The sequence below is a fragment of the Nicotiana sylvestris genome, chromosome 12 (genome assembly GCF_000393655.2).
Source record: "Nicotiana sylvestris chromosome 12, ASM39365v2, whole genome shotgun sequence".
Classification (NCBI taxonomy): domain Eukaryota; kingdom Viridiplantae; phylum Streptophyta; class Magnoliopsida; order Solanales; family Solanaceae; genus Nicotiana; species Nicotiana sylvestris.
In genome coordinates this window covers 49554950-49574097 of record NC_091068.1, presented here as the reverse complement: position 1 = coordinate 49574097, position 19148 = coordinate 49554950, and the positions used below count along the sequence as shown (strand labels likewise).

Genomic DNA, 19148 nt, shown 5'->3' with positions numbered 1-19148 from the left:
ATCATAGTTTTAATTGATGATATTCTGGTATACTCGCGTAGTCAGGAGGAGCACGTGGAGCATTTCAGAGTTATGTTGCATAGATTGAGGGAGGAGAAGCTTTATGCAAAGTTCTCCAAGTGTGAGTTTTGGCTCAGTTCAGTGCATTCTTGGGGCACGTGGTGTCCAGTGAGGGTATTCAGGTTGATCCAAAGAAGATAGAGGCGGTTTAGAGTTGGCCCAGACCGTCCTCAGCCACAAAGATTCACAGTTTTCTTGGTTTGGCGGGTTATTACCGCCGGTTTGTTCAGGGATTTTCATCTATTGCATCACCCTTGACCAAGTTGACTCAGAAGGGTGCTCCATTCAGGTGGTCGGATGAGTGTGAGGAGAGCTTTTAGAAGCTCAAGACTGCCTTGACCACAGCTCCAGTGTTAGTTTTGCCTTCAGGTTTATATATTGTGTATTGTGATGCTTCGAGAGTTGGTATTGGGTGTGTGTTGATGTATGAGGGTAGAAATATTGCTTATGCTTCGCGTCAGTTGAAGCCCCATGAGAAGAATTACCCCATTCATGATCTAGATTTGGCTACCATTGTTCACGCTTTGAAAATTTAGAGGCATTATTTGTATGGTGTGTCTTGTGAGGTGTTTACTAATCATCATAGCCTCCAGCACTTGTTCAAGTAGAAGGATCTCAATTTGAGGCAGCGTAGATGGTTAGAGCTACTAAAGGACTATGATATCACTATTTTGTACCATTCGGGGAAGGCCAATATGGTGGCCGATGCCTTGAGTAGGAAGGCGGTGAGTATGGGGAGTTTGGCGTATATTCTAGTTGGGGAGATACCTCTTGCAGTTGATGTTCAGGCCGTGGCCAATCGGTTCGTGAGGTTGGATATTTCGGAGCCCAGTCGGGTATTGGCTTGTGTGATTTCACGGTCTTCCTTATTTGATCGCATCAGAGAGTGCCAGTATGATGATCCTCATTTGCTTGTCCTAAAGGATAAAGTTCAGCACGATGATGCCAGAGATGTGATTATTGGTGATGACGGAGTATTGAGGATGCATGGCCGGATATGTGTGCCCAATGTGGATGGGCTTCGGGAGTTGATTCTAGAGGAGGCCCATAGCTCGCGGTATTCCATTCATCCGGGTGCCGTGAAGATGTATTAGGATCTGAGACAGCACTATTGGTGAAGGAGAATGAAGAAAGACATTGTGGGATTTGTAGCTCGGTGTCTCAATTGTCAGTAGGTGAAATATGAGCATCAGAGACCGGGTGACTTGCTTCAGCAGATGGATATTCCAAAGTGGAAATGGGAGTGGATCACCATGGACTTTGTAGTTGGGCTCCCACAGACTTTGAAGTTCGATGCTATTTGGGTGATTGTGGATCGGCTGACCAAGTCCACGCACTTCATTCCTGTGTGTATTACCTATTATTCGGAGCGGTTGGCAGAGATATACATCTGGGAGATTGTTCACTTTCATGGTGTCCTAGTTTCCATCATTTTGGATAGAGGTACTCAGTTTACTTCATAGGCTTGGAGGTCTGTGCAGTGAGAGTTGGGTACTCAGATTGAGTTGAGCATAGGTTTTCACCCTCAAACAGATGGGCAATCCGAGCACACTATTCAGATATTGAAGGACATGTTGTGCGCTTGTGTCATTGATTTTGGAGGGTCATGGGATTAGTTTCTACCACTCGTAGAGTTTACTTATAACAACAGCTATCAGTCGAGTATTCAGATGGCTCCATATGAGGCTTTGTATAGGAGGCGATGCAGATCTCCGGTCAGTAGGTTTGAGCCGAGTGAGGCTAGGCTATTGGGTACAAACATGGTGCAGGATGCTTTAGACAAGGTGAAGGTGATTCAGGAGAGGCTTCATACAGCGCAATCGAGACAAAAGAGTTATACTGACAGGAAGGTTCAAGATGTGTCCTACATGGTTGATGAGAAGGTTCTGTTGAAGGTTTCACCCATGAAGGGTGTTATGAGAGTTGGGAAGAAGGGTAATTGAGTCCTCGGTTCATTGGGCCTTTTGAGGTGCTTCGGAGGATTGGGGAGGTGTCTTATGAGCTTGCTTTGCCACCCAGCCTATCGAGTGTGCATTCGGTATTTCATGTTTCTATGCTCCATAAGTATATTGGCGATCTGTCTCATGTTTTGGATTTTAGCATGGTTCAGTTGGATGATGATTTGACTTATGATGTGGAGCCATTGGCTATTTTGGAGCGTCAGGTTCGAAAGTTCAGGTCAAAGGATATAGCTTCAGTGAAAGTGCAGTGGAGAGGTCGGCCCGTGTATGAGGCTACCTGGTGTAAGGCCCCGTGAAAATTTCTACTCAAAACCGGGGTATTGGCTTACCTAGTAGTGTGATAGGTGCCATCACGACTGGGTATTTGGGGTCGTGACACATGTATTCATTTGGAATTGTTAGCGCATGTTGTATCTTTTATTTGTCATGTCTATTATTACATGCTTTATTTGAAGTTGTCGCCATATGTCGCATTCTTTGCTTGTCGAGTTTGCACTTATATGCTATATATGAAGTTGGTTTTCACTTTAATCATTGTGCGAAATCTTGTATTGTGGAGTTATTCTTAGTTGAAGTTGTTGTACATGATATCCCTTTTGTTACCGGGTTGTTCTCGTACATTTAGACGTAAGTTCATGCCATTTCTTTCATTGTTAGCCTAATTCATACACTAGGAGCCGAAGTTTACTATTTCATGGAAATACTTTCACTATTGAATTTATCCTTAAACAATTAACTGGAATTGAGGTTATCGAAAGTCATTAATCGATTTTGATTACAGCTGTGTGAAAAGGGGATATCATTTCTTGTTGAGTTACTTTCCCATTCATGTTATTGTTATTGAGATTTTATACACATTGTGTTTGAGCTGTGGGCTATTTGTTGTGGAAATATTGATATTGTTGGATCTTTAGAAAGGTTGTGGCCTATGGGTACTTGTGTTACGAGTTGATACGTTGTGTTTTTGTGATGTTAGCATTTGTGAATTGTTGTGTGATTTTGGTTCTTGTTATACGGAGTATAATGGTGACATTTCACTATTGTTGTTATGCGGAGTATAAGGGTGGCATTTCACCCTCATCGCGATTATATTTCACGCTTGTAATATGTTAGACTCGAGTGTACACAAGGTAACATTTTTGTTGAGAAAAAGTGTCTAATTGGTAATACGGTTAGTTGAGGTGTTCATTTGATCGTTGTGGACAACTTAAATGGGCGGTTTATGTATTTCGTCAAAACTTTTTTAAAGAGAATAATTGGGTTTGAATATCGATTCGGGGTCGGAATTGGATGAAATTAGTATGGTCGGAATCGAAATTGAATGGGTGTTCGGATTTTATAAATTTTATTGAGTTCCGAGGTGCGGGCCCATGATTGATTTTTTGGGTTGACTTTTAGTTTTCATTAAAAATCGAAGCTTTATTATCCAGAATTATTTTCTATGGTTTTTATTTATGATATTAAGTTATTTTGGCTAGATTTGAGCCGATCGGAGATTATTTCACATGAGAAGGTCATTTTAGAGTATCTGTTTAACTTCTTTGAGGTAAGTATCTTGTCTAACGTTGTGTGGGGGAATTACCCCTTAGGATTCGAGTCGTTTGTGCTACTTGTGTAATATGAAAGATGTGTACGCGAGGTGACGAGTATATACTCGGGCTTATATGTGGAAATTAACCGGTTTAGACTCTTAGACTTCTTTCATGTATTCATTTGGAATTGTTAGCAGATGTTGTATCTTCTGTTCGTCATGTCTATTATCACATGATTTATTTGAAGTTGTCATTACATGTCACATTTTTTACTTGTCGAGTTTGCTTTTATATGCTTTATATGAAGTTGTTATCACTTTTATCATTGTGTGATTTCTTCTATTGTGGAGTTATTCTTAGTCGAAGTTGTTGTACATGATATCCCTTTTGTTGCCGGGTTATTCTTATGCATTTAGACGTAGTACTAGTTCGTGTCCTCACTTTCATTGTTAGCCTAATTCATACACTAGGAGCCGAAGTTTGCTATTTCATGGAAATACTTTCGCTGTTGAGTTTATTCTTAAACAATTAATTGTAATTGATGTTATCGAAAGACATTACTCGATTTTGATTAAAGTTGTGTAAAAAGGGGATTTCGTTCCTTGTTGAGTTACTTTCCCATTCATGCTATTGTTATTGAGATTTTATACACATTGTATTTGAGCCGTAGGCTATTTGTTGTGAAAATATTAATACTGTTGGATCTTTAGAAAGGTTGTGGCCTATGGGCACTAGTGTTATGAGTTGATACGTCATGGTGTTGTGATGCTAGCATTTGTGAATTGTTGTATGGTTTTGATTGTTATTATGCGGAGTAGGGTGAAATTTTACTGTTATTGTTATGCGGAGCATAAGGGTGGCATTTCACCTTTGTTGTTATGCGGAGCATAAGGGTGGCATTTCACCGTTGTTAAATGTACGGAGTGATAAGGGTAGCTATTGTGTTATTGTTCGAGCGGGGTGATAAGGTTGGCTATTATACGGAGTGATACGGGTAGCTATCGGAGAGATAAGGGTGGAAAATGTTATTGTCCGGGCGAAGTGATAAAGGTGGATATTACACGGAGTGATATGGGTGGCTATCGGAGAGATAAGGGTAACAATGTCATGGATGATATGTGATGGTTTGGAGACATTGTGTTGGTGAATTTCGTGAGATGGTGTGACTTTTCTTGTGCTTGTCATACACCTTACACGACGTGCTTTGTTGTTTCGATGAGCTACTCGATGTCTTTGATATTACTTGTTGACTTGGCCTGCAGTAGTTCACTCGCATAAGCATACACCGTAACATGCCACATATACTAGCTCGGGAGTATGAAACTTGACATTTATTTATCATGCCCATATGTTCTTGTATTATATGTTTCCATGTTGATATTGAGCTTGCGACCATGCCAGGCGAATTGTGATTGTGAGCCTATGATCATTCCGGACGGATAGCCTGTGACCGTGTCGGGCGGATTATGAATATGAGGCTGTGATCATGCCGGGTGGATTGAGATATTGACATGTGAGTTGTTTGTGCGGTTTGTGATTCGAGATGTGAGCACGAGGTACCATGAGTACATGATGGTGGGTTGAGACTCGTGACTTGTGATTATGAGATGAGGTATCATGGGGTGATTTTGTTGTGAATATTATGTTAGCACGACTTGATTAATTGATTGTCCTCTGTGTTCCTTATTTGATTTCAACGATTCTTCTCGGTGTTCTTGTTGCTTTACTGTTTATATCACATGATGATTTTGTTGTCATTTACTGATTTCTGTTTTCCATTATTAGCTTTATACTTCTATACTGCATATGTTACTTTGTCTAGTGAGTGTCTTGACTTGTACATCATCACTACTCCACCGAGGTTAGTCATGATACTTATTGGGTACCGACCGTGGTGTACTCATACTATGCTTTTGTATATTTTTGTGCAAATTCAGGTACTTCGGAGTCTGTAGATTGTTAGATAGCGGATCAGATATTGCTATGGAGACTTCAAGGTATACTTGTCGTCGCGTTCGTAGGCCTCGGAGTCACCTTCGGAAGTTAATCGTGTACAATTTATTTCTATTCCGGAACAATTGTATTTAGAGATTTTCTAGCAAACTTAGTAGAGCTTATGAATTGTACTACCGATTTTAGGATTGTTGGCTTTGTATAGAAATTTCTGTTTCATATTTAATAGTTGTTGGTTGAATTTTGCCATTAATTCTGTAAGTGTTAGGCTTACCTAGTGTTAAAACACTAGTGCCATCACGATATAATTATTTGGCCAAACAAATATATCAAATTGCATAATTTCCAATTCTTAGGTGGATTTACAAACATGCTTTTAGTTTCAATATTGACCAATATTGTCCCTTATCTTTGAAGGTAGGTTTATTTTGGTCCCTCAAATATAACCCTGAGCATATTTAGTCCCTTAAGTATGCTAAAGTGGAGCACCTTTAATCTCATTGACAGAATGTGTTAAAAACTAACAATGTTAGTCAACTCTGATTCGTTAAGCAAATCTTCTACTCTGAAGAAAAACGTTTCCTGTCCTTTTATTGGATAACACAAATTATCACTTTAATTCCTCATTTTTAGATAATGTCTTCTAAAATTGACCATGAAAATATCCCCTTTTGTGGCAGTTTTCAATGAGAAAATAACACTGTATAGCCGTTGTAAAAATAATAGCCAATATATATATATATATATATATATATATATATATATATATATATATATATATATATGTGTGTGTGTGTGTGTGTGTGTGTGTGTGTGTGTGTGTGTGTGTGTGTGTGTGTGTGTGTGTGTGTGTGTGTGTGTGTGTGTGTGACCATAATTATACAAATTTTATATACTTTTTCGGCTATTAGATGTAAATAGTTTCTGGCATGGGCTAAAAGTGACAATGCAATCGGTTATTCGTTTGCTTCAATAATATGCCTAGAAGTGATCTTGGCAGCTCAATTTTTTTTTTCAAATTTTAACTTTTATTTTTGGAAAAATCAACTAAAATTGTTAAAAGTAAAAGTTTCAACGTTAAAATCTTAAATTTATCAGCTTTGTACTATTAGTGGGGGTTGGTTTATAAAATATTTTCGATAAGTAAATTAGAAAGACGGTGAGTGCTGAAATCAAACCTGTAACTGATCTTGGACAGATTCTGTTAGTGAGACTAAAGATGATCCATGTTAGCATACTTAAGAGACCAAATATGCTCAGGGTTATATTTAAGGGGCCAAAATAGACCTACTCTCGAAGATAATAATATTGGCCAAAAACTCTGCTTACCCCATCCAAAGTTGGAGAGAATAATGTCACCGTTTGAAATAATCCGTGGTTAAATGAGAAATTGACAAGGTTTTGTGTTTGAATTTGAGAAAGAGGAGGAAAAAAAAAAGGAAAAAGAATTCAAAAGATCATTTCATCCGAAAGCATCAAGGCCTTAAGGAAGAAGACAAACTCACAGAGTTCTACCAATAATTTAATCTGCTTTCATTCTCAACCGTGAAGACAAATGGAATTTAGTCGATATACCTGAAAAGAATTCCAGCAAGGAGCAGAAGGGTTTCTACTGACTGAAAGCGAGCGATTTTAATGAGGTAGGTCGATTTTCTTCTTCTGAATTACAAATTATTTATTGGAACTTGCAATACAAACAGAACATTGAAGTCCGTTTGGTTGGTTTCTAGGGATATCTGCGATGCATCGTGTAGCAAGTGCAGGCAACACATCCAATTCGGTGAGGGCTCGGAAGGAGAAGAGGTTGACTTATCTTTTAAATGATGCCCGATGACACTAAGGTGATTCTTTGTCTTGCTCTTTCATCTGCTTGTGCCCCGCAATTATCTCGTTTATCGTAATATGCTTCGCATTTGCGTTTTTCTAGGAGCATCATCCATGTGATCTTTAATTGTCTCTTTCGATAGAGTTATCCAGATGACATACTTTAAGTCTTTTCTGGAATTTGTGGTATTTATTGTTTTGATGTGATGAGCCGTGACCGAACAACGACAAGTATCTTATATGAGGTTCTTACATTCTTAGCAACTGTCTCTATGTGCATATATACGTATAACGTATATGTGTATATACACACACAAACTTAAATACAAGACACGGTTTACTAGCTAGGATTCGAACTCATGATGTGCGCCTACCATGCATTACGCGTTATGCTACCTTTATCGTTGAATCAAAGCCGCCCAGGGAGTTTTCTTATACTACTTAAAACTCTAACAGCGTTTACACCGTTAACCTAAAAAGAAAATCATATGTGCATCACGCCTCAAGGAACCTATTGGTCTGGAATTTCATTCTCTCTTTCTCTCTTTCTATGTGTGTTTTTGTCTGCAGTCAGTTCGATTGGTGGCCCAAAATCTCTTGAGGAAGAATAAGAAGAGAAAATGAAGTTAAAAGAATGGATAACCTTCTGAAGCTTGGTCAGGTTTAACTCACGTTATATGACTCCTTGCATTCTGACGTGAATTATAGTAGGCATGGGAAGGAATCTTAAGTTGATATGTATTTGGCATTGTGGTGGAGTTGGACGAGGTTGACAAGTCCAAAGTGAGTTAGTCATTAGAGGACACGGGAAGTTTAGCTTCAACCTGCCTTGGAGTGCTGAGCCATTCAATGGAATTCCTATTAATTCTTATTAAGTTGTGTTCATGCATTTTCTCTTTGCAATGTTTCTCTTCAATTTCATCGTTCCTTTTCTTCCATTCCTCATTTTCATATGTAAGACATTTTACAGAGATGTGAACTTGTTATAATGGATTCAGAGTTGTCTTTTAGTTATGCACTCACTCCTCATTTTCCTTTTTTCTTTTAGATATACCCTCATCTTCATTTTTTATTTTTAGTTATGCGTGTAGGTCTCATAGCTTCTGAGTTATCCCGAGGTCGAGAGTTCGAGCCTCTCTCACCCCACAATTCTTTTCCGGCCCTTCCTCGAATTCCCGGGCACAACGGGAGCTTAGTGCAGCGGGCTGCCCTTTTTTTAGTTATGCACTCACTCTTAGCATTTCAAGTACTCCAGTTATTACCATTATAAAGCAAACCGCGCAGCTAATTACTCCCCTAGAACCATCAGACTTTTCAATGTCACATCTCTTCAGGTACCAAAGTTTGTAATAGATTTTCATATCATAAACAGCATTCATAGACCAAAATGACAGTCTACTGCTTTCCGATCGGTGGTAACTTGTGTGACGACCCGGCCAGTTGTCTCATGAATTACCGCTCCATTTCCCAAATTCCTGCTTCTTTATGCTTTGTTTATCCGTGTTATGTGGTCTCGGGTTGGTCGGATCTAATCCAGAATGATTTTGGTAAGGTTTGAGACACTTAGTCTCTTTTGAGGAAGCTTGAGTTGGAATAGTCAACCGGATATTGACTTATATGTTAGAGGGCTCGGATGTGAGTTCCGATGATTCGGTTAGCTTCGGGAGATGATTTGGGACTTAGGAGCGTGATCGGAATAAGTTTTGGAGGTTCGGAGTAGATGTAGGTTTGAATTGGCGAAGTCGATATTTTGGCGATTTCCGGTTGGTAGGCGAGATTTTGATATAGGGATCGGAATGAAATTCTGAGAGTTGTAGTAATTCCGTTGTGTCATTTGGAATGTGTGTACAAAATTTCAAGTCATTCGAACGTGGTTTGGTTGGGTTTTTGATCAAAAGCGGAATTCGGAAGATCTTGGGAATTTAGGCTTGAGTCCGATGTATTTTGGTTGATTTGATATTGTTTGAGGTGTTTTAAAGATTGGTACAAGTTTGAATAAGATTTTGGGATATGTTGGTGCTTTTGGTTGAGGTCCCGGGGGCCTCGGGGTGATTTCGGATGGTTGACGGGGAGTTTGAGGAATTGTTGCAGCTACAAATTTTATTGCTTCTGGTATTTCCGATCTGCGGATTGGGGACCGTAGGTGCAATGTCGCATATGCAGAAAAGGAGTCGCAGAAGCGGAAGTTAGGGTGTACGCAGGAAACCGCAGAAGCGGTGATGAGGACCACATCTGCGATGTCGCAGATGAAGAATGTGGATCGCAAATGCGATTTTAGCCGTTAAGTGAAGGACCGCATAAGCGGTTAGTTGGATACTGTCATGACCCCGGTTCGCCCTCCGTGAACCATCGTAACAGCACCTAGTCTCTACGATTAGGTAAGCCTAATTTGCAGAAGAAAAACCAAAATTTGCGGAAGTAAAACAATTTAAAACAGAAATAAAGTAGTAACAATGTTTAAATGTGCCGCTCGACTCACACCATGTTTAACTCTCAATACCAATACATACATCCAAGACCCGAAAACTCACAAATCACAAGCTAAGATCAATATTACATAGCTCTAACTCCGGAATGTCTAATAAGAACAGAACAAAATACAGAAGGGCTAAATACTAAAAGCAGGAATAGAAAGGGACTTCTCGGTCTGCGGACACGGCAGATGTACCTCGAAGTCTCTAGAGCAGTCGCCTCCTCAAGGATGATAGGCCTGACTAGCAGTACCTGGATCTGCACATGAAAAATATGCGTAGAAGAGGCATGAGTACACCACAGCGGTACTTAGTAAGTGCCAAGTCTAACCTCGGTTGGGTAGTGATGGGGAAGGTCAGGGCCCTACTGAGATTAAATAAATATAAAGATGACAAGATAAGATAAGCATTACAATTGAAAATCTACAGTAAAAATCTACACAAGACAATAAGAGTACAATAACAGAAACAGAGATGAAGGCTAACCACAAGGAAGTACCACTCATAACAAGGATAATAATCGGGGATCTCTTGGTATCCCGAAGATCTCTTAGTATCCTCAATATATGCTAGGAATCTCTTGGTATCCCGAGGATCTCTTGGTATCCTCAATATATGCTAGAGATCTCTCGGTATCCAGGATCTCTTGGTATCCTCAATATATGCTAGCTAGGGATCTCTTGGTATCCCAAAGATCTCTTGGTATCCTCAATATATGCTAGGGATCTCTCGGTATCCTGAGAATCTCTTGGTATCCTCAATATACGTGCCAGAGATCTCTTGGTATCCCGCACCTCAGTTCAGATCATAAATACGTATAGGGGATCTCCCAGGATGCCGTCCCGTAGTCCCAAAGTAAAAACACACAGCAGCACACAAGAATACCCAATTAAGCTAAATTTCGTACCAAGTAAATAGTTAATTCTAGCCTAACATGCTTCACGTAATGTAATTAAGGTAGTTTAAGCAAATAGGCAATTAAGTCAACTAAACATGTTTTTCTAAACTAGCAACAGGCTAAATTCAGAAGTAGAATAAAAAAGAAAAAAAAAGAACTCAATTGAAATACTTAAGGAAAAATCGGAATTTCAACAATTAGCTCAAATACGCGTTCGTCACCTCACGTACAAGGCATTTCAATTATCAAATATATCATATCGAGAAGTTTTATGGTGTGTCTCACACAACTTACATTAGTTGTGTGAGGCTCCTTTTTGTCTCACAAATTTGTGGACCACAATTTTATACTTCTGGGTCCACAAAACTGTGAGACAAAAAAAATGCCTCATACAACTAGTGTCAGTTGTATGAAACACAAAATAAAATTTTCCTATCATATCCTAAGGGGAAGGTCCCCCACACAAGGTTAGACAAGCCACTTACCTCGAACCGGCTCAAAGTCAACCCGAAACTACGCTCTTGCCACGAGTACTCGACTCCAAATGACCCAAATCTATTCAATTTAATTGCATAATATAAATAACACTTCAAGTAACTGATTCCACAATTAAATTCTAAGCTAATATGCAAAATTAGGTAAAATGACCAAAACGCCCCTCGGGCCCACATCTCGGAATCGGGTAAAATTTATAGTTTCAGAATCCTCAAACTCTCACGAGTCTAACCATACCAAAATTATCCAAATCCGATGTGAAACCTCCAATCAAAACTCAATTTCTTGGTCTAAGAACTTTTCTCAATTTTCATACAAATTTCGAAATTAAAGGATGAATTCATGTTTAGATTAATGGGTTACAAGCAAAAGGAGTCTAGAATCGTTACTCAATCGATATCTCTGAAAATCCCTCAAAATCTCGCTCAAATCCGAGCTCCCATGCTTAAGTTTTTATAAAAATGGCTAGACCCTCGATATTGAAATCTTATATCTGCTCAGGTAATTCCTTCTTCGCAAACGTGGTCAAACCCTCGCGTTCGCGAAACACAAAATGATTTTGACCATTTTTCGTCTTACGCGATCGCGGCCAATACCTCGGGAACGCGATGCTTTGCACAGACAGGCTTTCGCGATCGCGTTCCACCTAGCAAATGTGATGCATTAAATCTACTGAAACTCAGCCACTCATTTTCTTCTATGCAAACACGACACCACCCACGCGAACGCAATGTACAAACACTTAGCCCTTCGCGAACGAGGTGCCTTCCTCGCAAACGTGAAGGATTAATTTTCACCTTCTCAACTGACTCTTCGCGAACGCGAGGGCCCACTCGCGAATGCGAAGAGTAAAATTCTTCTGCAACAGCTGAACAAAATCTGCAACTTTTTTACAACTTAAAATGATCCGTTGAGCATCCGAAACACACTCGAGGCCCTCGGGACCTCAACCAAACATGCCAACCAATCCTAAAACATCACTCAAACTTGTTCCAACCTTCGTAACGGTCAAAACAACATCAAAACACCTATTTTTCATCGGATTCAAGCCTAAGAATTCCAAAAACTCTAAAAATACGCTTTGGATCAAAACGTCTATCAAACCTCGTCCGAATGACCTGAAATTTTGCACACACGTCACATTCAATACTACGGAGCTACTCCAACTTCCGGAATTCTATTCCGACCCTCAGATCAAAATCTCACTATCGGACCGGAAACTTCAAAAATTCAACTTTCGGCATTTCAAGCCTAAATTAGCTACGAACCTCCAAAATACAATCCGAACATGCTCCTAACCCCGAAATCACTCAATGGAGCTAACAAAACCATCAGATTTTTATTCCGAGGTTGTCTTCATACTATTCCGACTACGACCAACTTTCCAACACTTAAGCTCTCATTTAGGGACTAAGTGTCCCAGAACTCTCCGAAACTCAAAATCGAACATCCTGGCAAATCAAAATAGCAGAAATAAACTCGAGGAAAGTAGTTAATAGGGGATCGGGGAATTAATTCTTAAGACGACCGGCCGAGTCATCACAGACGCATTGCGGTACCGCAAAAGCGGTTATAGGGCAGCAGATGCGAAAATGCCTGGGCAAAAGGTATAAATTGTGTCCTTCGCGATTTTGAGCTATATTCACCATTTCTCTCTAGGCTTTGGAGCTTTTTGGACGATTTGAAAGAGAGATTTCAAGGGAACTTCATTGAGGTAAGGAATTTGGACCTAAAACTCGTTCCTAGGCTATTATTTCACAGATTAGAGCTATAATTAATGGAATTTAAGGGCTGAAATTGGGGAAACTAAGACTTGAAAACTTAGAACTTTGCTTGAGGATTTGAAGGACCATTTGAGGTCGGATTTCAGAACTTTTGACATGTATGAACTCGTGGGGAGATAAAGAATCTATTGATGTAAAAATTATCGAATTTCGAGACATGGGCCCGAGGGTCGAGTTTTGGTAATTTCGGGATTTGTGTCGTACTTTGATTATTTTCGCTTGGGCTTTGTTCCCTTAGCATATTTTGACGTCCTCGTTTTGCTTTTAGATAGATTCGATGTGAGTGGAGGCCGATTCGAGAGGCAAAGGCGTCGCGAGATAGAGATTTGACCGGTTCGAGGTGAGTAATGATTGTAAATGATGTTCTGAGAGAATGAAACCCCGGACTTGCACATCGTTGTGCTATATTGAGGTGACGTACACGCTTGATGACGAGCGTGGGGTCGTGCACTGTTGGGGATTGTGACTTGGTCTGTCCCGAATGACTATTTTATCGCGTATTTGACTAAAATCTATTTGCTATCATCATGATTTAGGCTGAATGCCATATTTGGGCCTTGTGCCAACTATTTGAACCCTTCGGGGATTTTTACTAGTATTTCCTCACTATTTTGACTTTATATTTTAACTCAGTCATGTTATATTTCACAGTTTCGTACTCAACCATGTTTACTATGTTTTAAATACTTAAATAATCTTTTAAATGATAATTGGGCTGAGAATCACTATTTTACTGTTGCCCGAGGGGCATGTGAGGATTTTGACTGAGTAAGGCTGAGGGCCTATGTTGTGAGGAAACAATTGATACTGATTATGAGGCCGAGAGCCTGAGATATGTACGCCACGAGATGGCTTGATTGATATGAGGCCGAGGGCCTAGTGATGATGCCACAAGGTGGCTTGATATTGCGCTTGGGCCGTAAGGGGCCCCTCCAGGAGTCTGTACACCCCCAGCGAGTGCAGGTACCCACAATGATGTGAGATTGAGCCCGAGGGGCTGGTACTGTTCTATGTGATTTTCCGAGGGGTTGGTACTGTTCTGAGACGTTGCCCGAGGGGCAGATTTGTTGATACTGTTCAGAGACCGGGTGGCTTGCTTCAACGGGTAGATATTCTAGAGTGGAAGTGAGAGAGGATCACTATGGACTTTGTAGTTAGAGTTCCACGGACTTTGAGGAAGTTCGATGCTATTTGGGTGATTGTGGACCAGCTGACCAAGTCCGCGCACTTCATTCCTGTGTGTACTACCTATTCTTCAAAGCGGTTGGTAGAGATCTATATTCGGGAGATTGTTCGTTTGCATGGTGTCCCAGTTTCCATCATCTCAGATAGGGGCACTCAGTTTGCATCGCAGTTTTGGAGGTTTGTGCAGCGAGAGTTAGGTACTCAGGTTGAGTTGAGCACAACTTTTCACCCTCAGACGGACGGACAATTAGATCGCACTATCCAGATATTGGAAGACATGTTGCGTGCTTGTGTCATTGATTTCGGAGGGTCATGGGATCAATTTCTACCACTTGTAGAGTTTGCTTATAATAACAGCTACCAGTCGAGTATTATGATGGCTCTATATGAGGCTTTGTATGGGAGGCAGTGTAGATCTCCAGTTGGATGGTTCGAGCCCGGTGAGGCTAGACTATTGGGGACAGACTTGGTACAGGATGCCTTGGAAAAGGTGAAGGTGATTCAGGATAGGCTTCGTACAGCGCAGTCGAGGCAAAAGAGTTATGCTAATAGGAAGGTTCGAGATGTGTCCTACATGGTTGGTGAAAAGGTTCTTTTGAAGGTTTCGCCCATGAGGGTGTTATGAGATTTGGGAAGAAAGGGAAATTGAGTCACCGGTTCATTGGGCCTTTTGAGGTGCTTCGGAGGATTGAGGAGGTGGTTTATGAGCTTGCTTTGCCACCTAGCTTATCGAGTGTGCATCCTGTATTTCATGTTTCTATGCTCCGAAAGTATATTAGGGATCCGTCTCATGTTTTGGATTTCAGCACAGTTCAGTTGGATGATGATTTGACTTATGATGTGGAGCTAGTAGCTATTTTGGGTCGTCAGGTTCGAAAGTTGAGGTCAAAGGATATAGCTTTAGTGAAAGTGCAGCAGAGAGGTCGGCCTGTAGAAGAGGCTACCTAGGAGATGCAGAGCAGATATCCTCACTTGTTTGAGGCTTCAGGTATGTTTTTTGACTCGTTCGAGGATGAACGTTTGTTTAAGTTGGGGAGGATGTGACGACCCGGCCAGTCGTCTCATGAGTTACCGCTCTATTTCCCCCATTTCTACTTCTTTATGCTTTGATTATCCGTGTTATGTGGTATCGGGTTGGTCGGATCGAATCCGGAATGATTTTGGTAAGGTTTGAGACACTTAGTCTCTTTTGAGGAAGCTTGAGTTGGAAAAGTCAACCGGATATTGACTTATGTATTAGAGGGCTCGGATGTGAGTTCCAATGGTTCGGTTAGCTTCGGGAGGTGATTTGGGACTTAGGAGCATGATCGAAATGAGTTTTAGAGGTTCGGAGTATATTTAGGCTTGAATTGGCGAAGTTGATATTTTGGCGATTTCCGGTTGGTAGGCGAGATTTTGATATAGGGGTTGGAATGGAATTCCGAGAGTTCCAGTAGTTTCGTTGTATCATTTGGGATGTGTTTGCAAAATTTAAGGTCATTCGGACGTGGTTTGGTTGAATTTTTGATCAAAAGCGGAATTCAGAAGATTTTGGGAATTTAGGCTTGAATCCGATGCGTTTTGGTTGATTTGATGTTGTTTGAGGTGTTTTGAAGATTGGTACAAGTTTGAATAAGGTTTTGGGATATGTTGGTGCTTTTGGTTGAGGTCCTAGGGGCCTCGGGGTGATTTCGGATAGTTGACGAGGAGTTTGAGGAATTATTGCAGCTGCACATTTTGCTGCTTCTGGTATTTCCACACTTGTGGATTGGGGACCGCAGGTGCGACGCCACATATACGGAAGAGGAGTCGCAGAAGCGGAAGTTGGGGTGTAGGCAGGAAACCGCAAAAGTGGTGAGGAGGACCGCATCTGCGATGTCGCAGATGCGGAATGTGGATTGCAGATGCGATTTTAGCCGTTAAGTGAAGGACCACATAAGCGGTTAGTTGGACGCATATGCGGTACCGCAGAAGCGGTTATAGGGCCGCAGATGCAAAAATGCCTCGGCAGAAGATATAAATTGTCCTTCACAATTTTGAGATATTTTCACCATTTCTATCTCGGCTTTGGAGCTTTTTGGATGATTTGAAAAAGGGATTTTAAGGGAACTTCATTGAGGTAAGGAATTTGGACCTAAAACACGTTCCTAGGCTATCATTTCACGGATTAGAGCTATGATTAATAGAATTTAAGGGCTGAAATTGGGGAAACTAGGGCTTGGAAACTTAGACCTTTGCTTGAGGATTTGAAGGACCATTTGAGGTCGGATTTCAGAACTTTTGATAATCATGAACTCGTGGGGAGATAGGGAATCTATTGATATAAAAATTATCAAATTTCGAGACGTGGGCCCAGGGTCGGGTTTTGGTAATTTTGGGATTTGTGTCGTACTTTGATTATTTTCGCTTGGGCTTCGTTCCCTTAGCATATTTTGACGTCCTCGTTCTGATTTTGGATATATTCGACGCGAGTGGAGGCCGATTCGAGGGGTTGCGAGCTAGAGATTTGACCGGTTCGAGGTGAGTAATGATTGTAAATGATGTTCTGAGGGTATAAAACCCCGGACTTGCACATCGTTGTGCTATATTGAGGTGACGCACACGCTTGCTGACGAGCGTGGGGTCGTGCACTGTTGGAGATTGTGACTTGGTTCGTCCCGAATGACTATTTTATCGCGTATTTGACTAAAATCTATTTGCTATCATCATGATTTGGGCTGAATGTCATATTTGGGCCTTGTGCCAACTATTTGAACCCTTCGGGGATTTTTACTAGTATTTCCTCACTGTTTTGACTTTATACTTGAACTCAATAATGTTATATTTCACTGTTTCGTACTCAGCCATGTTTACTATGTTTTAAATACTTAAATAATCTTTTAAATGATAATTGGGCTGAGAATCACTGTTTTACTGTTGCCCGAGGGGCTTGTGAGGATTTTGACTGAGTAAGGCCGAGGGCCTATGTTGTGAGGAAACATTTGATATTGATTATGAGGCCGAGGGCCTGAGATATGTACGCCACGAGGTGGCTTGATTGATATGAGGCCGAGGGCCTAGTGATGATGCCACGAGGTTGCTTGATATTGTGCTTGGGCCGTAAGGGGCCCCTCCAGGAGTCTGTACACCCCCAGTGAGCGCGGGTACCCATTATGATGTGAGATTGAGCCTGAGGGGCTGGTACTGTTCTATGTGATTGCCCGAGGGGCTGGTACTATTCTGAGACGTTGCCCGAGGGGCAGATTTGTTGATACTGTGCCCGAGGGGCGTTTTATGTGTTTATTTTTTCATAATTAACTTTCTATTACCTGCTTTATTGTTGAAAAAGGCTTTTCAGGAAGTTAAATTTGAGTTAAAGGATTTTTACCTATCTTTCACCAGTTTACTGTTTTAAAAGGGTTTTTACTGCTTCATTATAGCATGTTTTTGTGTCTTATGTGATTTCCTGCTTTCAGTCTTTATTTATGATTATTACTCACTAAGTTGGAGTACTCACTTTACTCCCTGCACCCTGTGTGCAGATTCAGGCGTATCTGGTCCCGCTCCCGAGTGCTGATCATTCCGGCTTAGGCGGATCTGAGGAGTCTCTAAGTAGTTGTTGGCGTTCGCAGCCCGGAGCTCTTCCCTATCTTACTTCTTTATGTTCTTAGTTTCTGTATTAAACTCTGTAGTTATATATATTGGAGTATTCCTTTTTGCTAGATGCTCATGACTAGTGACACCCCGGTATCGGGCTGTGTTGGGTTATTTTCCGCGAATTATGCTATCATCTGTTAACTTTGGATTATCTTATCATGCTTTAGATCTATTTCTTATGGTTTAACTGTTAATAATTGGAAATGGGAAGTGTCGGCTGGCCTTGTCTTTACGAGAGGCGCCGTCACGACCGGATTTGGGGTTTAGGGTCGTGACAACTTGTGTGAAGCCAAAATATCTATGCAATAATTCCTCTTTTAATTTGGTGAACTGCCGATTAACAAAACACATAATCTTGATGTAGACGTCTTGGTTTAATAGACAATGAACCCAGTACGTGGCTGACGGATGCCAAGGTCGTACAGTTACATTTTCTTCTATCAAACTGACGATGCTAAAAAACAAGCTAAAGGGGTGGGATATTATTAGTTTTGGGTTTCTTGGAAACAGAAAGAATAGAGTCTTAAAGGCCATTCAACAATTAGACGGCCTTTTAGACTGATCTACTAATGGATCTGAAGGGTATTGCCGAAGCGGAATAAATCTCTTGTAAACAGAAATCCAGATGTCCTTGGCTCAAATTATGGGGACAAGAACATTGTTTTTCCCCGCAAAATGGTCAACACACATAAACGTCATAATCATATCGACAGACTTGTGGTTAATGTGGAAATAGATGAGTAGACTATTTGCGATGAGTTTCTTTGCTTCTTTGAAAAGTTATACTCGTAAATCGAACAACAAAGACCATTCTGAAATCACGGGAACCTTCCTGCTATCTCGGGTGAGGATGACGAGTGCTACAATGGGAATTTGAGAAAGATGAAGTTAAGGGTCAGCCAACAGTGTTCAAGTGATTAAACTCCGAATCTTGGTGGATGCATTATGTTTTTTATGAAAAATGTTGGAACGTAATCAAATGGATTTGATGAGAGCTCTAGATTATTTCCACTGGAATGGCCAATTTGAAAAAAAGTTTCAATACCTCTTACATAGGGCTGATGCATTAGAGGATGTAAGCCGAAGAAGTGAGAGAGTACAGACCCATTAGCTTGATAGGTAGTTTCTACAAGATTGTGTCCAACCTACTCTCAGAAAGACTTAAAAATCATTGATGGTTTTTATAAAAAGAAGACAGACAAATCACTCAACATTGATTGGAACTGAGTTCCTTGACACAAGGATTAGGCAAAAGAAGACTGGGATACATTGCAAGCTGGAAAATGAAAAGGCGTGCAATCACGTTCAATGGATTTTTCTCTTGAATTTGTAAAAGGCTATGAGTTTTGGTTAAAAAAATGGACTAACTT

General features: G+C 40.7%; 1 long non-coding RNA gene across 1 annotated transcript; it reads left to right on the top strand.

The window, feature by feature from the left end:
- The first annotated feature begins 6779 nt into the window (after positions 1–6779).
- Positions 6780–17950, top strand: LOC104235515 (uncharacterized). Its single transcript, XR_011404508.1, has 3 exons — positions 6780–7146; positions 7237–7347; positions 17664–17950. It is a non-coding gene; the product is annotated as an uncharacterized lncRNA (long non-coding RNA).
- The last annotated feature ends 1198 nt before the right edge of the window (positions 17951–19148 follow it).